The sequence below is a fragment of the Equus asinus genome, chromosome 24, assembly GCF_041296235.1.
Source record: "Equus asinus isolate D_3611 breed Donkey chromosome 24, EquAss-T2T_v2, whole genome shotgun sequence".
In the NCBI taxonomy this organism is placed as follows: Eukaryota; Metazoa; Chordata; class Mammalia; order Perissodactyla; family Equidae; genus Equus; species Equus asinus.
In genome coordinates this window covers 18,566,564-18,588,669 of record NC_091813.1, presented here as the reverse complement: position 1 = coordinate 18,588,669, position 22,106 = coordinate 18,566,564, and positions in this window count along the sequence as shown.

Genomic DNA, 22,106 nt, shown 5'->3' with positions numbered 1-22,106 from the left:
TATAAGATATGTCATAGTTCTGAGAACTAGTGAAAGGACTCTATGCTAAGTTGACAAATTCCAACACTCAAAAGTGAAACACAAGATAATTGGAAGTATTCAGAAACTCTTGAGGGCACAGTGGCCTCATCTGTAGACTGGAGACAGGTATCTTTTCTTTGTACGCCTCAGGGTCTTTACACTGAAATGTGAGAATGCAGATAAGGATTTGGGAAGGTACATATCACAGATACAAGTCGTAACTTAGTTTTTCTGTTATTATTCTACAAAAATGTGCATATTTTTATCATCTATTTATTATTCAAGGAGCTATTTGTTAACACCAGACAGGTTAGATCGCATAAGGGGAGAGAGGGCCTAGAAAATTTCCATTGTTCACATTATAGTAAATGAATACAGAGTAGTGTCATCCTCTGTTACAATATAAAACCCCAGGAATAGCTCTGTACAGAAATCCTCAGAGCTCATTCTACCAATGTGTGAACAGTAGGGGTGCTGGCAAAGATCTTACATGGATTGAAGCATCAGCCACTATCTTCACATAGTTCAATGTGTTATTAGTAGAAGGAATTTTTGTTTTGTTATTTCCTTATTGTTTGTTTGCTTGATTGTCTTGGCAGGATGTGTAGACAGAGGTAACTAAACATCAATGCTACACAACTAGCACAGTATAAGAATAGGTTCAGAGGTTCCATAATTTATAATTGAATTGTTAAAACTACCTTTAACATCTGCGTTAATGATAGCAGTAGAGTTTAACCTTCAGGTAAAAGAAGGATATTTCTTTTTCAAGACATTTTCATAATAATCTTGAAATATTAAATTCTGAGTGACAAATCTGTTCATTCAGTAGGTCAATTTCTTTTGTGTAGCTCATTCAGTTGATAAGGAGGCTTAATTACTACTATTGGAGTGAACATTTGGAAATTCTAAAATGTATACTCTACTTGTTACAGAGTGGAGTTATCCAATTTTTACACTTTTTTTCAAATTCAAACAACCTCAAGCCTGTCAGAAATGTTTATTTTTACAAGCCGACACAAGGTCTGCTAAGGTTGACTTTCAGTGGAAATTTCGGAGAGAAATAAAGAGTCTTGGACGAATGACACAATCTGTATCACATAGGGTATATTAAAAGTGATTTCAAAAGGATGATTATATTCTTTCAAGGGACCTTGATGTCAATATACCTTCAAAGCAAAAACACATCTGAAAATTCAATAGTCAGTTCACTATTCACAATGTAGTCAACAATTGAACTCTAGAAATTTTCAATTTATTCTTGTAGAGAATGGCTTTTGCCATAACTCTCTACCTCTGTTACAAGCGAATTGGCCTGGAAAAGAGTGTATTCCAGCCATAACTTTTTCTCCTCTAAAGCCCAGGCATATTTCTTCAAGGACGATATCTTGGAGAATAGAATGGTCTTGCAGAATGTTACTATGCAAGATAGTATTTATCCAGCTTAGAAGGTGTGTTCCATTTAACTAGGTATTATTGCATATTAAATTTCAGGTCATCCAGCTCAACTGAATAAGAATACAGAAACCAGAATTTTATCTGTCTATCTGTCTGTCTGTCTCTATCTATCTACCTACCTACCCATGTAATCTATCATCTATCTATCATATATATCTAATCTATCATCTATTTATCATCCATTTATCTATCATTTATCTATATATCTATCTAATTTATCTATCAATTATCTATCATATACATGTCATCTATCATCTGTCTTCTCTTTACTTTCTGGTAACTTGCCAGGATTGCCTTTCCCACCTTCTAAGCTAGATAACTATTTATCCTTGCTCACCTTTGAACTCTTGAGAATCTCCAGCATTTCCTGAGCCTATGGGCTCTTCTAAGTATTTTATTCTGTGTGTCAGTAGCATCAGAAGTATGTGTTTGTCATGATCCTTATCCTGTTGTAGGAAGAGTAGTGTTTTGTGATTTTGTTTCTCAATTAGACTGCAGCACCTTGAGGACAGGGCAGTACATCATCTCAGTAGCCTGTACTAAGAAGGAAGCATAGTTCTTAACACCCAGTCAATAACTACTTGCTGATCTGATGAACTGAATAAGATTATTTGTACATAACTACATAGGCTGTAAGGAAAAACAGTAAAATGCAGCAAAGAGGACAAATTGTATGCTAGACATACGCAGACCTGAGGGCTATTCAAGAATCTCTCTCCCTAAGAGCTGCCCCTAGTGCTTCCCACTGGCTGCTCCTTCTTATTGATTAATTTAATGTCTTTGTTGATAAAGCAAATGCTATTTGAGAAGGTTAGAAAATTAAGATACTCTAATGAACGCATGTGAGTTTGTTTCTCAGATTCATTGTGCCAAATGCAAAAAGGACTTCATGAGAGAGCCAAATTTTGAGGAAGGAGATGGTCTCACTGAGAGAGAAGGCTTTAGCTGGCCATTGCAATAAGAGAGAGCCAGGGGCAGTGTGAAGAAAGGATGGTCTTTATGATGCACATTTATTCAAACTTGTCAGCACCTGGAGCTCCCATAAACCAGTGCATTGACTTTACTGCTCAAACCAGAGACTCTGAGCACCTTCCTCTCAGCAGCAAAGCAAATCTTTGGAGCAGCACCTCTGTAGAGTAGTGTGGACACACAGCCCTGACAGTGTGGATTACAGCGAACTCCATCTCCAAGTACAGTCGGTAATAAACATGAAAGCTGATATAGAGATCAACGATGTTAGGACATTTGCTCCATTCTTGATGTGCCTTCTGCACATGAGCCTGATTCTTACTAATATTCAGTGTTTTCTCACTTGCCACCAAAATAATCAGTGGTCACAATGAGTCATATACTAAAAGGTCTACTTTTAGAGAAGAAAAATGTAAGAGATGGAAATTACTTAACACTGCTGTTGTACACATTCTGAGGAATGGGCTTTCCCATGTGTGAAGTTCCAAGCTCATACAAAAATGCTTTTCCACCTCTTATATAGGCAGAGGCCATGCTTCTCTCTAAAACACCCTCCACATGTTCACCAGATCACTTTCTCTTTCACTGCTTAGTGTTTCAGCAATTCTCTCCTGTCTCGTCTTGATTATTATATTTTTCTTTCTCTGCTAGATTCTTCCCACAGGCATAAGTGGACTATCATTTCTCCCATCTCAAAAATTTGCCTTCCCTTGTGCCCATTTCTTAGTGTCTGCATAACCGAATTTCCTTACCAACTTCAAGTCTTTGCTGGAATATCACCTTCTTGAAAAGGCTTTTCTTTATCCCTCTATTTAAAGTGTGACTCACCCCCACTCTCCATTGCACTTATCCTGTACTTATTTTTTCCTCATAGCATTTATCATCTTTAATCACATAGCACACTTTTTTAGAGGGCTGTTTTTTTGTTCGTATCCTCTTAAATAAAAGCTGCAAGAAAGCAGGGATTTGTGTCTATGTTGATTATTATTTTTTGAGTTCATAAACTGCTTCCTGATATTAGTGATATCTCAATAATTGCAGCATTAATGAATTCATAATGATGACACATTCATTTCATCCCTTGAGAGACTCAGTCTTAAGATTTTCACTATAAGAATAAAATATTTTGAGCTAAGAATCATCCTATTTCTGTTACAAAAGTTAATTTCTTTTCTTATTTGCATTCCCCTTCTGCTCCACAAAGCAAATTCTATACCTGGTTCCATTCTTGGTTCTAGAATTTTAATGTTTTCTAGGTTTTGTGCTCTTCCAGGTAGTATCTGAAAGAGGCTTCTGGAACAACAAAATCATTCACTTTGCATCTATGATAAAACAGAAGAAATAGGTCTTTGGGGACTTTTGAGACGCCTCTCAACAGGTCTCATTTTATTGACCATGTTATCAGTGTTTGCTTTTGAATTTATTTATGTGTTTATAATTCATTATTTCTTTCTGATATTTTAGAAAAGAGTGAGAGAGATAAAATCTAGGAAGTGATGTACGGTAGGGTTCCTGATTTCATAACAGCTAAGAGAGATGAATGCAAAGAAAAATAATCTTGTTAGAAGAAAATGTCTTCAGGGGTCCTGGAGAATTAAGGCTAGAATTTTGCTATTTTAAGCCAGGCAGAAATAAAGAAACAGAGATTGGGAAGTGGAGAGATTGTTGCCCATGAGAGGAATTTCTTGCTTGACTATTTCCTCTTAAATCTTATTATATAAGTTGACTGATTGCTTTTCCCAAATTCAGGTCCTAAGTATAGAAGAGCAATTCTAGTGAAATATTTAAATGTAGAAACCCTTTGGAGTAAAACATTTTATTTCTATATGCTTATAATTACTTTTTGGCTTATTTAGAATAGTGTATAGTTGGAAAATTCTGGAGCTGAAATTTATATTCCCTGAATATGCATGAAAGAACATTTGGTCCACCTCAGTAAGAAATGGGGTTTGTTGATTTAATTTCCCTCAGCCAGCCTGATAAGCATAAAGACTTTCACTGGTAAAATTCTGGAAAAGGAGGAGGTTACAGCTATTTCACCTTACTTCCTAGTGCAGGTTTCATTTCTAAATGTAACATGGCAGGAATTTACCTATTTGCTCAAGAAAAGGAAGAGCTACATTGCTTACTTCAAAGACCCAAATAGGCCCTTTGCTTATCTTACATGCCCCACGTTGCCTCCCTGGTCTTTTTATGCCTTCTATGTTTTAGCCAAATTGAATGAAAATATTGTTGTTGCATCCTGTATTTCCCAGGATCTTTGGCTTTGCATACTCAGTCACCTCCATCTGCAAGGCTTCACCCCCTGTGTCCATACATCCAAATCTAACTTGTCATCTAATCTCAGTTCATAAGCACTTGTCCTTTAATGCTTTTCCTAATATTTTCATCAAGAAAGGATCCCATATGTTAAAAAAGCTGCTTAGTTCTTCATGAGTACTTCTAATATGACATTTTATTCAACAAATACTTTTTGCATATGTACAATGTACTCAGTGCTAGGGATATATCAGTAGATAAACAGTCAGAAATCCTTGTAAGTTGAATAAATAAGTTAAAATTTCCTATTAGATAGTGATAAATGCTAAAGAGAAGAATTTAGAAGAACAGGGATACAGGAAGTGGGCAGGTGGCAATTTTATGTGGTCAGAGGAATCCTGACAGAAAAGGAGACACAAGAGTAAAGACCTGAAGTTTGATGTGCAGACATTCAGGAGAAGAGCATTCAGGCAGAGAGAAGAGTGAGCATGAAGACCGTGGATAGGTGTGTGCTGCATATGGGTTATCATTGGGCTAGGATTGGAGTGAGCAAGAGGAAAATAAGTAAAGAAGTAGGACATGTAGTTGTAGAGGTGAGGAGGCACAGGACAGCATGAGGAAGAGCAGGCAGATTGTATAGTTCCTTGCGATGACTGACTTTTTCTCAGGTTAAGACAGCAAGCCATTGAAGAGTTTTGATCACAATAGAGGAATGATTGAACTCATATTTTAACAGAAGTAACAATGCAGCAGTGTGAGGGTATAGGTTCTGGAAATTCTAAAGATACAACCTATAGAATTTATTGAAAGATTGGACATCAGATGGGAGAAAAAGCGGAGCAAGTGTGACTCAAAGGCCTGTGACTTCAACAGTGGGAAATGGGGAGATGCCATTGGTTGAATTGGAGAAAGTTATAAAAGGAATGAGTAGTAGTATCCAGCATTCTAGTGTGGACATGTATAGTTTAAGAAATTGCTGCACTGTCCTATGGTCAATTGGACATAAAAATAAAAATTTCAGTGAGTAATTTGGCTGGTGATATGAATTGGGAGAAATTCTTATAAGATTTATTTTCTTTTTGTTTCATTCTGCTTTTATTATTTATTTATTTAAATTGAGGTAACATTGGCTTATAACATTATACACATTTCAGGTGTACATCATTATATTACAACTTCTGTATTCACTACGTTGTGTTTACCATCAAAAGTCTGGTTTCCATAATTACCCTAAATGTAAATGGATTGAATTCTCCAATAAAAGGACAGAGAGTGACAAGATAGATTAAAGAACACGACCCAACAATATGCTGCCTCAGGAAACACATCTCACCTTCAATGACAAACACAGGCCCAGAGTGAATGGATGGAAGATAATACTCCCAGCTAATGACAAACAAAAGAAAGTGGGTTTCACAATACTTATATCAGACAAAGTAGACTTCAAGATAAGATAGGGAAAGACAGACAAATAGGGGCAGTGTATAATGATCAAAGGGACACTCTATCAAGAAGAAATAACACTTATCTATGCACCCAACACAGGAGCACCAAAGTACGTAAAGCAACTATTAACAAACCTAAAAGAAGATATTAATAATAACACAATAATAGTAGGGGACTTCAAGACCCCATTCACATCAATGGATAGATCATACAGACAGAAAATCAAAAAGGAAACAGTGGAATTAAATGAAAAGCTAAACAAGTTGGACTTAATAGACATAGATAGAACACCCCATTCAAAAACAGCAGAATACGCATTCTTCTCAAGTGTGCATGGGACATTCTCAAGGATAGACCATATGTTGGGAAACAAGGCAAGCCTCAATAAATTTAAGAAAACTGAAATAATGACAAGCATCTTGTATGATCACAATGCTATAAAGCTAGAAATTAATTACAGAAAAAAAGCAGAGAAAGGGGCAAAGATATGGAGACTAAAAAACATGCTATTGAACAAGCAATGGATCATTGAAGAAATTAAAGGAGAAATAAAAAAATATCTGGAGACAAATGAAAATGATATTATACCATACCAACTCATATGGGATGCAGTAAAAGCCATATTAACAGGGAAATTCATTGCAATACAGGTACAGTTTAACAAACAAGAAAAATCCCAAATAAGAAATCACAAATTACACATAACTGAATTAGAAAAAGAAGAACAAACAAAATGCAAAGTGAGCAGAAGGAGAGAAATAATAAAAATCAGAGCAGAAATAAATGCTTTTGAAACAAAAATGTAGTAGAAATGATCAATGAAACAAAGAGCTTGTTCTTTGAGAAGGTAAATAAAATTGACAAACCCCAAGGCAGACTTCCAAAGAAAAAAAGAGAGAAAGCTCAGATAAACAAAATTAGAAATGAAAGAGGAGAAATAACAACAGACTCCACAGAAATACAACAGATTATAAGAGAATACTATGAAAAACTATATGCCAACGAAATGGACAATCTAAAGGAAATTCATAAATTCTTAGACTCTTACAACCCCCCAAAGCTGAATCAAGAAGAAACAGATAATCTGAATAGACCAATTGCAAGGAAAAAGATTTAAACAGTAATCAATAACATCCCAAAGAATAAAACCCCAGGACCAGATGGTTTCCCTGGGGAATTCTACCAAACTTTCAGAGAGGATTTAATGCCTATACTTCTCAAGCTATTCCAAAATATTAGGGAAGATGGAATGCTTCCTAACACATGATATGAGACCAGAATAACTCTGATAGCAAAGCCTGAAGGACAACACAAAAAAGGAAAACTACAGACCAATATCGCTGATGAATGTAGATGCAAAAATCCTCAACAAAATTTTGGCAACCCGAATTCAGCAATACATCAAAAAGATCATACATACATAATGATCAAGTGGGATTTATACTAGGGACACAGGGATGGTTCAGCATCTGCAAATCAATCAACGTGGCAAATCAATCAATGTGGTACACCACATCAACAAATTGAGGAATAAAAACCACATGATCATCTCAATAGATGCAGAGAAAGCATTTGACAAGATCCAATGGCTATTTATGATAAAAACTCTTAACAAAATGGGGATAGAAGGAAATTACCTCAACATAATAAAGGCCACATATGACAAACCCACAGCCAAGATCATACTCAAGGGGCAAAAACTGAATGCCATACCCCTGAGAACAGGAACAAGACAAGGATGCCCACTATCACCACTCTTATTCAACATAGTACTGGAGGTTTTGTCCAGAGCAATTTGGCAAAAGAAAGGGATAAAAGGAACCCAAATAGGGAGTGAAGAAGTGAAACTCTTGCTGTTTGCAGATGACATGATCTTATATATAGAAAACTCCAAAGAATCCATCAGAAAACTAATATAAATAATTAATAACTACAGTAAAGTTGCAAGGTACAAAATCAACTCAGAACATTTGGTTGCTTTTTTATACTCTAATGACGAACTTACAGAAAGAGAACTCGAGAATACAATTCCATGTACAATCACAACAAAAAGAATAAAGTACCTAGGAATAAATTTAATGAAGGAGGTGAAAGACTTATAGAATGAAAACTATAAGACATTACTGAAAGAAATTAATAATGACATAAAGAGATAGAAAGAGATTCCATGCACATGAATTGGAAGAATAAACATAGTTAAAATTTCCATACTACCCAAAGCAATCTGCAGATTCAACGAAATCCCAATCAGAATCCCAATAACATTCTTCACAGAAATAGAATAAAGAATCCTAAAATTTATGTGGGGCAACCAAAGACCCCAAATTGCTAAAGCAATCCTGAGAAAAAAGAACAAAGCTGGAGGTATCACAATCCCTCACTTCAAAATGTACTACAAAGCCATAGTGACCAAAACGGCATGGTACTGGTACAAAAACAGGCACACAGCCCAGAAATAAAATTGCACATCTATGGACAGCTAATCTTTGATAAAGGTGCCAAGAACTTACAATGGAGAAAAAATAACCTCTTCAATAAATGATGTTGGGAAAACTGGACAGCCAAATGCAAAAGAATGAAAGTAGACCATTATCTCAGGCCGTACACAAAAACAAACTCAACATGGATCAAAGACTTGAACACAAGTCCTGAAACCATGCAGCTCCTGGAAGATAATATTGGTAGTACACTCTTTGACACTAAACTAAAAAGGATCTTTTCAAATATCATGTCTTCTCAGACAAGAGAAACAAAAGAAAAAATAAACAAGTGGGAGTTCATTAGACTAAAGAGCTTCTGCAAGCCAAAAGAAACTAGAATAGAAACATAGAGACAAGCCACAAATTGGGAGAACATATTTGAAAATCATATATCTGACAAGGGGTTATTCTCCATAATATATAAGGAATTCACACAAATGAACAATAAAGAAACAAACTGCCCAATCAAAAAATGGGCAGAGGGGCCGGCCCCATGGCTGAGTGGTTAAGTTTGCACGCTTCACTTCTGTGGCCCAGGGTTTTGCTGGTTCAGATCCTGTGCATGGACATGGCACCGCTCATCAGGCCACGCTGAGGTGGCGTCCTACATGCCACAACTAGAAGGACCAACAACTAAAATATGCAACTATATACTGAGGGGATTTGGGGAGAAGAAGAAGAAAAAAAGAAGATTGGCAACACTGTTTGCTCAGGTGCCAATCTCAGAAAAAAAAAGTGGGCAGAGGAGATGAACAGATATTTTTCAAAAGAAGATATACAGATGGCCAATAAACACATGAAAAGATGTTCAACATCACTAATCATCAGGGAAATGCAATCAAAACTACACTAAGCTACCACCTTATGCCTGTTAAAATGGCTATAATCACTAAGACTAAAAATAACAAATGTTGGAGAGGGTGTGGAGAAAAGGGAACCCTTATACAATGCTGGTGGGAATGCCAACTGTGCAGCCACTATGGAAAACATTATGGAGAGTCCTCAAAAACATAAAAATAGAAATACCACATAACCCAGCTATTCCACTATTGGGTATCTACCCAAACAATTTGAAATCAACAATCCAATGTAACATATGCACCCCTATGTTCATTGCAGCACTATTCACAACAGCCAAGACATGGAAACAATCCAAGTGCCCATCATCTGATGATTGGATAAAGAAGATGTGGTATATATATATGATGGAATACTACTCAGCCATAAAAAACGAAATTCATCCCATTTCCAACAACATGGCAGGACCTGGAGGGAGTTTTGGTTAGTGACATAAGCCAGACTGAGAAAGACAAAGACCAGATGATTTTACTCATATTTGGAATATAAACAAACTCATGGACAAAGAAACAGTTCAGTGGTTACCAGGAGGAGGGTGATGGGGGTGGGCACAGGGGGTGAAGAGGATCACTTGTGTGGTGACAGACAAGAAATATGTATAACTGAAAATTCACAATGATGTAAACCATTATGAACTCAATAAACAAATAAAAATTTTTTTAAAACATGGATTCAATCTTTAGGGAAAAGCAAACAGGATAATAGATACACATGATTGTACATTTGTGCAAATCCATTGAATGGCCAACACCAAGAGTGAATTCTAAGGTAAACTATGGACTTTGGGTGATGTGACACGTCAATGTAGGTTCATCAATTGTAACAAATATACCACTCGATGTGGGATCTTGGTAGTGAGGGATACTGTGCATGCGAGGGTATGAGGTATATGGGAACTCTCTGCACTTTCACTGCAATTTTACTGTGAACCTAAAAATTCTCTAACAAATAAAGTCTAGTAAAAGAAAAAAAATGTTTTAAAAAATAGACAAAGGACCTGAATAGAAATTTACCTGAAGAAAACATTTAAATGGCCAACAGGTACATGAAAATGTCCTCAACATAATTAATCATCAGGGAAAAGCAAATCAAAACCACACTGAGACATCACCTCACATCTGTTATAAGGGCTATTATCAAAAAGACAAGAAATAACAAGTACTGGTAGGAATGTGGAGTAAAGGGAACCCTTATGCACTGTTGATGAGAATGTAAATTGATGCAGTCATTATGTAAAACAGTATGGAGATTCCTCAAAAAATTAAAAATAGAACTACAAACGACAAAGGTGGTGCTCAGTGAACGTGGCTCCCTCCCTAACTGCCCCCTCCCCCAGCAATGGTGGCAGAGCTTCTGACCTAGGTGATCCCAGATATACTGAGGCATCAGCAATCCCTTTACACCCATTGGCAAAGCCAGCTACCACTGGAAACAGCAAGGCATCATCAACCCCTAGAGGTGCAGGCAGTGACAACAACAGTACCAGTGACACCTCCAACAGAAGCTGTGATGGGTAGACCATGCACTTCCTCAAACATAGGGAGAGGCGGTTCAGGTAAGAGATAACAAAAACTAGAGCTATAGCACCACCTACTGAAATACGAAAGAAAGGCTTCTAATCTCCAACTGATTGAAAAGTTTGAACCAAAACAAAACTAAACTTAAATTTAAGAAAGCATTTGCTGTGACAAATGTGCCAGCAGAGAAATAATACAACAAGCACCCAAAAGCCATGGTAACATGGCATCAAAAAAAGAAAATAACAAGTCTCCAGAAATAAAACATAAAATCATGGAAGATAGTGGTCTAACTGATGAAGAATTCAAAATGGCTGAAAAAATTCAATGAACTACAAGAACTCAGAATGGTAATACAGTGAGCTCAAGAATAAAATCAATGAACAGAAGGAATACATTACCAAAGATATTGAAACTCTAAAAGGGAACCAAATATAATTCTGGAGCTGAGGAACTCAATAAATGAGATGAGGAATACATTAGAAAACACTGGAAATAGAGTAGACAATGTGAGAAATAAGACAGAATTAGAGAGCTCAAAGATAAAAACCTAGAAATGATACAGGTAGACGAGGAGAGAGAACTAAGATTTTGTTTTTTAATGTAGAAATTCTATGAGAATTATCCAACTCCATTACAAAAGGCAACATAAGGATAATGGGTACCCCTAGAGGAGAAGAGAGAGAGAAAGGAGCAGAGAGTTTATTGAAAGAACTAATGACTGAGAACTTCCAAATCTGAAGGAACTGAATATATAAATCCATGAAGCTAATAAAACATCCAATTATCTCAAGGTAAAAAAAAATTCTCCGAGACACAAGATAATAAAATTGTCAAAAATCAATGACAGAAAAGAATATTAAAAGCAGCCAGGGGAAAAAAACCAATAGCCTACAAGGAAACCCCCATTAGGCAATCAGCATATTTTTCAGTAGAAACTCTACAGGCCAGGAGAGAGTAGAATGATATATTCAAAATATTAAAAGATAAAACCTGTCAGCCAAGAATGCTCTATGCAGCGAAGTTATCTTTCAGATATGAAGGAGAAATAAAGGCTTTCCAAGACAAACAAAAGCTGAGAGAATTCATTACCACTAGACCGACCTTATAAGAAATATTGAGAAGAGCTCCAGACCTGAAACAAAAAGGCAAAGGTTTACCAAGCTTTGAGCAAGGTGATAACTAGACAGACCAACTCAGAAAATTGCAACTGTATCCCAGAAGGGTTATTAAACACTTAAATATAACATAAAGGTTAAAGGGAAAGAAAGCACTAAAAATAACTATAAATACTTCAATTTGGTAACAAATTCACAATACAAAAAGTGATAATTTATGACAACAAATACAGACAGGAAAGAGGAAAAGGATGGAACCTGCATAAGAAAATGAAGATAAGATCTTATACACAGAAAAAAATTATCTTATCTACGAGACTTTTTATAAAAACCTCACAGTATCCACAAAACAAAAATTCAGAGCGGAGAGAATAAACATAAAAAAAGAAGAAACTGAGAAAAACTACACAGAAAACCACCAAACTGAAATGATAGACAGGAACACAGAGGAAAAAAAACCAATGGCAATATGGAGCAAGCAGAAACAAAATATAAAGTGGCAGTATTAAGTCCTCATATATTAATAATAACCCTAAGTGTAAATGGATTGAATTCATCATACAAAAGACACAGAGTGGCTGGATGGATTAAAAAACAAGGCCCAGGGGCTGGCCCTATGGTGTAGTGGTTAAACGTGACATGATCTGCTTCAGCAGCCCAGGTTCCCATGTTCAGGTCCCAGATGCAGACCCACACAACTCATCAGCCATGCTGTGATGGTGACCCACATATAAAGTGGAGGGAGATTGGCACAGATGTTAGCTCAGGGCTAATCTTCATCAGAAAAAAAAAAAAAAACAAGACCTAACACTATGTTGCCTCAAGGAGACCCATCTCAGCTCTAAAAACAAACATAGGCTCAAAGTGAAGTGGAACATGATATTCTAAGCAAATGGCAACCAGAAGAAAGTGAGTGTAGCCATAATTATGTCAGGCAAAATATATTTCAAGCCAGAAAATATAATGAGAGACAAAGACGGATATTATGTAATGATAAAGGGGACAATCCATCAAGAAGGCATAAATTTATCAATATATATGCACCCAACATAAGAACACCAAAAAGCATATAAAGCAATTATTAACAGACCTAAAGGGAGAAATTAATAGCAACATAATAATAGAAGAGACTCTTAACACCCCACTTATACCAATGAATAGATCATCCAGATAAAAAATCAACAAGGAAACATTGGTCTTAAATTACACAATAGACCTTATGAACTTAATAAATATATATAGAACATTCCATCCAAAAGCAGCAGAATACACATTCTTCTCAGGTGCACATGGAACATTCTCAAAGATAGACCATATGTTGAGAAACAAAACAAGCCTCCATAAATTTAAGAAGATTGAAATCATATCAAGTATCTTTTCCAACCACAAGGGTATGAAACTAGAAATCAACTAGAACAAGAAAACTAGAAAAGTCACAAATATGTGGAGATTTTTAAAAGGTTCTGCTGAACAACTGTGAGCTCAATGAAAAAATAAAAAAATACCTAGAGGAAAATGAAAATATGACATACCAATATCTATGGGATATAGCAAAAGAGGAACCAAGAGGGAAGGTTATAGCAATACAGGCCTACCTAAAGAAACAAGAAAAATCTCAAATAATCTAACGTTACACTTAAAGAAACTAGAAAAAGAAGTACAAATAAAGCACAAAATTAGTAGAAGGAAGGAAATAAAAATCAGCGTGGAAATAAATAAAATAGAGACTAAAAAGAAAATAGAAAAGGTCAATGAATCTAAGAGCTTGTTCTTTGAAAAGAAAAACAAAATTGACACACCTTTAGCTAAACTCACTAAGAAAAAAAGAAAGAAGGCTCAAATAAATAAAATCAGAAATGAAAGAGGAGAAATTACACTGGATACCACAGAAATGAAAAGATTATAACAGAATACTATGAAAAGCTATACGCCAGCAAATTGCATAACCGAGAAGAAATGGATACATTCTTAGAATTATACAACCTCCTACAACTGAATCAAGAACAAATAGAGGGGCTGGCCCGATGGTGCAGCAGTTAAGTGCACATGTACTGCTTCTCAGCAGCCCGGGGTTTGCCAGTTCGGATCCCAGGTGCGGACATGGCACCACTTGGCACGCCATGCTGTGGTAGGCGTCCTATGTTTAAAGTAGAGGAAGATGGGCATGGATGTTAGCTCAGGGCCAGTCTTCCTCAGCAAAAAGAAGAGGAATGGCAGTAGTTAGCTCAGGGCTCATCTTCCTCAAAAACAAAAACAAAAAAAGAATACATAGAGAATCTGAATAGATTGATCACTAGTAAGGAGATCAAAACAGCATTCAAAAACATCTTAAAAAACAAAAGTCAAGCAACAGTTTCTCTGGTGAATTCTAGCAAACATTCAAAGGATATTCAATACCTTACCCTTCTCAAACTCTTCCAAAAAATTGAAGAGCAGGAGACTCTTCCTAACTCATTTTACAAGGCCAACATTTCCCTGATACCAAACCAAAACCAAACACAGACAACAAACACAAAAAAAATTACAGGCCAATATGGCTTATCAACATAGATGCAAAATCCTCAGTAAAATATTAGCAAATCAAATACAACACTATATTGAAAGGATCATACATTCCAATCAAGTGGTATTTATACCAGGGATGCAAGGGTGGTTCAACATCCATAAATCAACCAACATGATATATTACATTAACAAAATGAAGAATAAAACTCCCATGATCATCTCAATAGATGCTCGATAGAGAAAGCTTTTGACAAGATTCAGCATCCATTTATGATAAAAACTCTGAATAAAATGGGTATAGAAGGAAAGTACCTCAAGATAATCAAGCCTGTATAGGACAAACCCACAGTCAACATCATACTCAATGGTGAAAAATTTGAAGCCATCCCTTTAAGAACAAGAGGAGGATACCCACTTTTACCACTCGTTTTCAACATAGCATTCGAAGTTCTAACCAGAGCAATTAGGGAAGAAAAAGAAATATGAATCCAAATTGGAAAGAGAGAAGTAAGACTGTCACCATTTGCAGATAACATGATTTTATATATAGAACACCCTAAAGGATCCACCAAAAACTATTAGAAATAATAAATGATAAACAGTAAAGTTGCAGGGTACAAAAGCAACATACAAAAAGCAGTTGTGTTTCTATACACAAACAAAGAAATAGCAGAAAGGGAAATCAAGAATGCAATCCCATTTACAATTGCAACAAAAATAATAAAATATCTAGGAATAAACTTAACCAAGGAGGTGAAAGACCTGTACACTGAAAACTATAAGACTGTTGAAAGAAATCAGATACACAAAGAAATGGAATGATGTTCCATGCTCATGGATTGGAAGAATTAACATAGTTAAAATGTGCATACTATCTAATGCAATCCTATCAAAGTCCCAATGCCATTTTTCACAAAAGTAGAACCAGGAATCCTAAAACTTTTTGGAAAAACAAAAGACCCCAAATAGCCAAAGCAATCTGGAGTAAAAAGAGCAAAGCTGGAGGCATCACACTTTCTGTTTTCAAAGTATACTACAAAGCTATAGTAATCAAAACTGCATGGTACTAGCAGAAAAACAGACACACAGATCAATGAACAGAACAGAATGGAGAGTACAGAAATAAACCCACACATTTATGGACAGCTAATTTTTGACAAAGTGGTCAAGAATATACAATGGAGAAAGGACTGTCACTTTGAAAAATGGTGTTTGGAAAACCGGACTACCACATGTAAAAGACTGAAAGCAGACCATTATCTTTCACCATACACAAAAGTAAACCCAAAATGGATTAAAGACCTAAATGTAAGACCTGAAACCATAAAATTCCTACAAGAATACGTAGGCGCTACACTGTTGGAAATCAGTCTCAGCAGTATCTTTTTCAATATGTTTCATCAGGCAAGGGAAACAAAATAAAAAATAAACAAATGGGACTACATCAAACTAAGAAACTTCTGCACAGCAAAAGAAACCATCAACAAAATGAAAAGAAAAACTATCAATTGGGAGAAGATATTTGTAAATCATATGTCTGATAAGGGGATAATATCCAAAATATATAAAGAATGCATACAACTCAACAGCAAAACAATAGAAAACCCAATTAATAAATGGGCGAAGGATCTGAACAGACATTTTTCCAAAGGAGGTATATGGCCAACAGGCACATGAAGATCTCAACATCACTAATTATGAGGGAGATGCAAATCAAAACTACAATGAGATATCACCTTGTGCCCATCAGAATGGCTATTAAAAATACAAGAAAGGGGCTGGCTCTGTGGCCGAGTGGTTAAGTTCATGTGCTCTGCTGTGGCGTCCCAGGGTTCAGATCCTGGGCGCAGACATGGCACTGCTCGTCAGGCCACGTTGAGGCGGTGTCCCACATCCCACGACTAGAAGGACCTGCAACTAAGATATACAACTATGTACCGGGTGGGGGGGGGGGAGGGTAGAATAAAGCAGAAAGAAGGGAAGAGGATTGGCAGCAGTTGTTAGCCCAGGTGCCAATCTTTAAAAAAAAAATACAAGATAAGAAAAGTGTTGGGGAGGATGTGGAAGAAAGGGATCCCTCACACACTGCTGGTGGGAATGTAATTTGGTGCAGGCACTATGGAAAACAGTGTAGAGATTCCTGAAAAAATTGAAAATAGGACTAGCATATATGATTCAACTATTCCACTTCTGGATATTTAAAGATCATGAAAACATGAATTTCAAAAGATTTATGCACCCCTTTGTTCATTTCAGCATTATTTACAATAGCCACAGTTTGGAAACAACCTAAGTGCCCATTAAGAGATAATTGGATAAACAAGACATAGTATATAAGTAATGGGATACTACTCAGCCATAGAAAAGATGAATTCTTGCCATTTGCAACAACATGGATGAACCTTCAGGGTATTATGCTAAGTAAAATAAGTTAGGCAAAGAAAGACAAAAAAAACGTATGATTTCACTCAGATGTGGAAGATAAAAACAACAATAAACAACCACATAGATATAGCGGACAGATTGGTGGTTACCTAGGGGAAAGGGGTGAGGGAAGAGAGAAAGGAGTAAAGGAGGGACATTTGCACAGTGATGGTTGGAAACCAGACATTTATTTTTAATATTGAGTTCATAAGAGTTTACATCAGTGTGAGATTTCAGTTGTACATTATTTCTTGACTGTCACCACATAAGTGCTCCGCTTCACCCCCTGTGCCCACCCACACCTCATTTGTAGATTTTGAAACATCCTTCCATCCCTAGAATGAATCGCACTTGATTGTGATGTACGATTCCTTTAATGCATTGCTGTATTCAGTTTGCTAATATTTTGTTGAGGATTTTTGCATCTAAGTTCATCAGTGATGTTGGCTTGTAGTTTTCCTTCGTCTTCTTGTCCTTATCTGCTTTTGGTATAAGGGTGATGTTGGCCTCATAGAATGTGTTAGGAAGTGTTCCATCTTCTTAAATTTTTCAGAATAGTTTGAGAAGGATAGGCTTTAACTCTTCTTTGAGTGTTTGGTAGAATTCTCCAGAAAAGCCATCTAGTCCTGGACTTTTGTTTTTTGGGAGGTTTTTGATTGGTCTTTCAATCTCTGTAGTTGTGATTTGTCTCTTCAGATTCTCTATTTCTTCTTGATTCAGTTTTGGGAGGTTGTATGAATCTAGGAATTTATCCATTTCTTCTCGGTTATCGAATTTGTGGGCATATAGTTTCTCATAGTATTCTCTTATAATCCTTTGAATTTCTGCAGTATCTGTTGTAATTTCTCCTCTTTCCTTTCTAAGTTTATTTATTTGAGCCTTCTCTCTTTTTTTCTTGGTAAGTCTGGCTAAGGGTTTGTCAATTTCATTTATCTTCTCAAAGAGCCAGCTCTTAGTTTCATTAGTCCTTTCTACTGTTTTTTAAGTCTGTATTTCGTTTGTTTCTGCTCTGATTTTTATTATTTCCTTCCTTCTGCTGACTTTGGGCATTGTCTCTTTTCCTAGCTCTGTTAGGTACGCTTTAAGATTGCTTATTTGAGATTTTTCTTGCTTATTGAGGTGGGCCTGTATTGCTATGAATTTCCCTCTTATGACCAGTTTTGCTGCCTCCCATAAGAGTTGGTATATTGTATTTTCATTTTCATTTCTCTCCAGATATTTTTTAATTTCCCCTTTGATTTCTTCAATGATCCAATGTTTGTTCAACAGCATGTTGTTTAGTCTCCACATATTTCTGAGTTTCGCAGTTTTGTTCTTGTGGTTGATTTCTAGCTTCATAGCATTGTGGTCAGTAAAGATGGTTGAGATGATTTCAATCTTCTTTAATTTATTGAGGTTTGCCTTTTTATCCAACATATGGTCTATCTTTGAGAATGTCCCATGGGCAGTTGAGAAGAATGTATATTCTTCTGTTTTTGGATGGAATGCTGTATATATATCTATTAAGTCCACGTGGTCTAGTGTTTCATTTAAATCCACTATCTCCTTGTTGACATCTTCTCTGGATGATCTGTCCATTGAAGTGAATGGGGTGTTGTGGTCCCCTACTATTATTGTGTTGCTGTTAATTTCGTCCTTTAGGTCTGTTTATAATTGCTTTATGTGCTTTGGTGCCCCTGTGTTAGGTATACATACATACACATATATATGTATATAAAAATATATGTATATTAATAAATGTTATTTCCTCTTGGTGGAATATCCCTTTTATCATTATATACTGCCTTTTTTTTTTTTGGTCTCTTCTTGTCTTTTTTAACTTGAAGTCTGATTTGTGTGATAAAAATATGGCAATACCTGCTTTCTTTTGTTGGCCATTAGCTTGGAGTATTGTCTTCCATCCCTTCACTCTTAGCTTATATTTGTTTTTGGAGCTGAGGTACGTTTCCTGGAGGCAGCATATTGTTGGGTCTTGTTTTTTAATCTATCCAGCTACTGTGTGTCTTTTCATTGGAGAGTTCAATCCACTTACATTTAGAGTGATTATTGTTATATGAGGGCTTAATGTTGCCATTTTATCTCTTGTTTTCTGTTTTTTATTTGTTTCCACTGTTTCTCTTCCTTTGTATTTCTGCTATTTCATTTTGTTGGTCTCCTGAGGAGGATTTCTCGGTTTTCTCTCATTTTGTGATTTATATCTCTGCTCTGGTTTTTGTTTAGTGGTTACCATGAGGATTGTATGAAAGATACTGGAGATAAGGTAGTCCATTTTCTTATTGCCTCTTATCTCCATTACCCTAAGCAGTTCCTTCCCTTTACTCTCCCCTTCTGAGTAATTGCTGGTACAAATTGTTCTGTAATTTTGTGAATTTGTGGCTGAGTTGAAGTGTTTATCATTACTCTTGATGCTTTCTTTCCCTGTCTCTTTTAAGTTGTACCTGAGTCTCTGCCTCCATGTTCTGGTAGAGAGCTGCAGGTTTATGATAATGTCTGTCTATTAATCTCCTTGCTCAGAGCTTTGTAGATCTTTGCCTTTTTGTTGCTGGTGTCAGGGCATCTTTAGTTATTTCTTGCAGGGGAGGTCTAGTGGCAATGAACTCCCTCAGCTTTTGTTTACCTATGAAACCTTTTATTTCTCCATCATATCTGAAGGAAGGTTTTGCTGGATAGAGTGTTCTTAGCTGAAAGTTTTTGTCTTTAAGTAATTTGAATGTATCATTCCATTCTCTCCTAGCCTATAGGGTTTCTTCCAAGAAATCCACTGAAAGTCTGATAGAATTTCCTTTGTAGGTTATTTTCTTCTGCCTTGCTGTTCCTAATAGTTTATCACAAACTTTTGCCATTTTTACTGTTATATGCCTTGGAGAAGCTCTTCTAGCATTGATAAAGTTGGGTGTACATTAACTCCATTTATCTGTAAATCTGAAACCGTCCCTCGGTTTGGGAAGTTCTCAGCAATTATTTCTTTGAACAAGCTCTCTCCTCCTTTCTCTGTCTCTTCTCCCTCTGGAAAAATCTATAATCATTATGTTGCTTTTGCTAATTGAGTCAGATAGTTCATGAAGAAGTTCTTCATTTTTAAAAAATCTTAGTTCTTTCTCTTCCTCCACCTGTAGAATTTCTACATTTTTATCCTCAAGAAGACTGATTCTTTCCTCCATAAGATCACTTCTATTTCTTAATGATTGTAGATTATTTTTTATTTCATTAATTGTGTTTTTCATATCCAGAATTTCTGCTTCTTTTTTTATAGTGTCAATCTCTTTGGTGAAGAGATTCATTTTATTGCTCAGCTCCCTTAATTGTCTTTCCATGTTTTCTTGTAAGTCATTGTTTCCTTATGATGGCTCTTTTGAATTCTCTGTCATTAAGGTTGTATATTTCTGTGTCTTCAGTGTTGGTTTCTGGAGAGTTGTCATTTTCTTTCTGGTCTGAGTTGTTGCTGCAGTTTCTCCTGGTGCTTGAGGAGCTGGTCTTTAGTTGGGGAACTTGTGTTATTCTTAGGATGTAGATTCCCCCTGTTACCACTAGGTGTGACTAGGAGCAGTGCTTCTGGCCCCACCCTGTCTGCTGGAAGCTGTGAGGGTATTATGGGTGCTTGCCCTAGTGTGGGGAACCTTCAGGCACTTGTATGGACTTTCCCTGGTGGGCAGGTCTTCCTCGCTAGGCTAGGGCCACTCTTTGGCATCTCAGGGGGAGCTGAGCTCCCCCTCCCCAACAGAAAGTGATCAGCAGTAGGCTCAAAGCTTCCACTTCCTCTTCCCTCAGCCATCCAGGACACGCTTACTCTTTGGGCTCAGCAAGATTGTGAGTGCTGGCGTGTGCCTGGGTAGCATTTGTTCCAGCACTTAGATCTGCTATGGTCTCTGTTTGTGTCCAGTCCATGGTCTGCAGGGCCTCTGTGCTTGGTGGGTGGGGTTTCCTCACTGGGACCTAAGCAATGGCTGCTCCACGATGACACAGCAGCATGGTGGGCTCCCCTTCCCCACCAGGAAAGTGATCCCAAGCGGGCTCAAAGCTGCTGTGCCTATTCCCACAGGTGCCCGGGACTCATTCCCTCTTTGGGGACTCAACAGGACTGTGAATGCTGGTGCGCACCTGGGTAGTATTTGTTCCAGCACTAGAGCTGCTATGGACTCTGTTTATGGTCCATTCAGTGGCCAATGGGACTTCTATGGTTGGTAGGCAGGGTTTCCTCACTGGGACCTAAGCTGGGGCTGCTCCTTGATGGCACAGTGGTGTGGTGGACGCCCCCTCCCCACCAGGAGAGTGACCATGAGCACTGGCTAAGGGTTACCATCTGCTCCTATTTCGCCCCAGTGCATGTTCCCACCTTCCTGGTGTTTGCACCAGGTTGGAAAGCATTTGTGTGTATGCACCAGGCTACTGAGGGAGAGCAGGGCATGCTCACCTATCTCTGCCACTTCCCAGGGGTACCAGTCCATCTTCCCTCAGATGTGCAACTGCGTGTGTCTCTCCGGCATCCTGTTGTGCTGTGTGGGCTTCCTCCATTGGCTAGTGAATGTCCATTTAGTTGTAGTTCAAAAGGGGGAGAGGCAAAGGGAACAGCTCTCTCTGCCATGTTGCTGTCATCACTCTCCTTTGCCCATTTTTTAATTGACTTATTTGTTTTTCTGCTGTTGAGTTGTATAAGTTCCTTATATATTTTGGATATTAACCTCTTATTGAATATGTAGTTTGCAAATATTTTCTCTCATTCTGTTGACTGTCTTTTTATTTTGTTGATGTTTTCCTTTACTATGAAAAAGCTGTTTTTAGTTTTTTGTAGTCCCACTTGTTTATTTGTGCTTTTGTTGTCTTTGCTTTTTGTGTCAAATCCAAAAAATAATTGCAAAGACCAATGTCAAGGACATTACCCTATGTTTTCTTCTAGGAATTTTACAATTTTAGACTTTATATTCAAGTCTTTAATCTATTTTGAGTTTACTTTTGAGTTCACTGTAAGATAGGGGCTCGGTTTCATTCTTTTGCATGTGGTTGTCCAGTTTTCCCAACACCACTTACTGAGAAGACTATCCTTCCCCCACTGT